We start from the raw sequence: 2,541 nt of genomic DNA, 5'->3' as shown, positions 1-2,541 counted from the left end.
AAAAAATTTAAAAACGTGTAGCTGAGTTCAAAGTGGAAGGGGTTTTCTCTTGGAAACAAAGAAGGGATTTGAGGGGGTAACCCCCCAAAAAGAACAGGACAGGATGCTTGTGCAGGTGGGGACACGTTGGAATCAGAGACTTCTTTTACTAGGAGAAGAGGATTCCATCAGCAAGTGGGCTCAGAGGACGGGCATCTTCCAAATGTTTCCTGCTTTGAACAAAAACCAACATTTTTAGTCCTAGGTAAATCCATGGGGGAATTCTCACACAATCTTGCACTGGTGTGGGACGTGTTAAAATTGGTGAGCTGAATGTGTTATTATCATACATTCATCATTAGCAGTAAAGCCCGTAGCTACACCGGGCTCCCCTCTCGGTTGAGACAAATGTTTTACTGACAAGGAATCGCTATTGTAGAGTCGAACAAAATAATTCCCTAAAACTCCTCTGTGATGTGCATGTTCACCCTTCATTCCTGGAAATTTTCTTCCTAGCTTTGCCGCCTTCTCTAACATGTCCCAGATTTGGTATCCCACAGCGTGTAGACAGCAGGCTGAGCTCTTTCCCATCCGTGCGGATTTTTTAACTTGTAGGAAGCAGTGCTCCATGTGGCTTGTTGATACATAAAAAGGCACGGAGGTGCAGGTGGAGTAAATGGACTTTGGAGACAGCTCGCCCTGGGAACGAAGGTGTCCAGAGGGGACGTCTGTTGTCCCTCGGTCCCTCAAGGGAAAGCCAGCTCACAAGGTGCACCTGTGCGTCTATTTGAAACATTATGTGACTGAAAAATGCATCTAAGGTAGTCACAGGTGAGGACAGTGCAAGGGATGTGAGACCCAGAGCCGAGAGGCACAAATGTCCCCCTTTAGGAAAAGTCTCTTCATTGTCTTGAGTCTTGTGTCAGAGAGACGCCCCATCGGGTAATTGCTGAGGCTCCTTCTAGCTGTACAATCCCGGGATGTTCCAGACCACCATTAGCAGGTTTTTTTTTTTTCTTTTTGAAGGAGTTAGCAGATAGATGACAATGTATTTTCTCTCTGAAGCCTCATTGCCTTGGAGACGCTGGGACTTGCAAAAAATGGGTGCAGTGATTCTCTTTGCCAGGAGGACAAGGGTCCAGCTCAGTCCTAAAGATTGTCAGGCTGTGCCTGAACCTAGGAGCTGGGTTTGCTTGGTGGACACAGGTGACTTCCTTCTACGTCTAAAGAGGGATCGTGTCACATCTGAGCCCAACACAACCAGCTGATTATGTCCTGGTGTGTTCCAGTTTGGAGAGCAGGGAATATTTGCGTGCTCACCACTCGTGGCCCCTGAGTTTATGAGGATACCTGCCCAAGTAGCAGGTGGAGAGAGAAGATTCAATTGGCCTGTTTCTTCTTCCGTTTGGGGGCAGACCAGACACCTGCTTCCCCAACAGACACCAAAAAGGCAGGGAGGAATAATATGAAATAAAGCAAGGAACCAGCCAACAGCTCGGTTAACCGACAAGTGGGGCTCAGCACGGAGACCCGTTCTTCTCACCGAGACCCCCTCGTGGGTGAGAAAGCAGACCAGCAATGAGCTCGGCGACCGCATTTCATAAATTCCTTATTTGCAATTACATCCATCTTTCCACCGCAACCTTGTTGAGGGAAAAACCCTCCACTGCTCGTTCCAATTTCTCGTCTAGTATCTTATGTTGGGGAGACTATCTCATAAACGTCTCCCCGCCATTCTAATATAAAAATTCAGGGGCGCGATTTTCACGGTATTTAAGGAGGACGGGGTTCCTAAGGTCTGCTTGAAATGCATACTCCGCCGCGCATCAGATAACAGAGTTAAAAACTCTTCTGCGGCACATGTGACGCAATTGTTTGGTTTAAAGTATTATCAATATCAAGGCACCACTTTGGGTGACTTTATCCCTGCCTCCCCCTTTCAAAGTGCCCCTTGCATACATTTTGGGGTTGTCTTCCCTCCGCCTGAAGCTTCCTTTTGAGCACTCTGATCCACCTGGACGTATTCTCCTTGTGTTCCTGTCCCTATTACACCTATCACCATGATAAAACTAGAGCTTTCAAACACACAGCTGCTGCAGAATTCCACAGGGGCTGGGCCCGGGACTCGTTTGCATGTGATCCCCTGATCTCAGTGGTGGTCTTCTTCAGCCCTGCCTCTCCTCATTGGCAGCTGCTGGACACCCCTGTTTGCATTTTCCTCTAATCTCTCAGCTTCCAAACTCTGCACCTGGCTGAGGCCTGTGAGGTCTGGGGCCTCGTACCTGTCTGCGTGTCAGACTCATTCCCATCAGCAAAATCAGCACACACGTTACCAGCCAGTCACCTGAACGTCCCCTGCTGGTTGGGCCCTGAGAAGGCAGAAATCTAGAAATAATTGATTCACTTCCAAGGTTGCTGTTATAGAGAAACTGGGGGACTAGACTCCATGATACCAAGGGCCCAGGGTGGTATGTGCACCCAAGTAAGTGCCAACTAATTATAATTTTGTCTGGAATAAAAACCCTTTGAAGATGGAACGACTTTAAGATAGGAGAATATTTT

Source organism: Otolemur garnettii, unplaced genomic scaffold, assembly GCF_000181295.1.
Source record: "Otolemur garnettii isolate 467f Iridium unplaced genomic scaffold, OtoGar3 scaffold00065, whole genome shotgun sequence".
Taxonomy (NCBI): domain Eukaryota; kingdom Metazoa; phylum Chordata; class Mammalia; order Primates; family Galagidae; genus Otolemur; species Otolemur garnettii.
Note: the sequence above shows the minus strand (reverse complement) of the source record.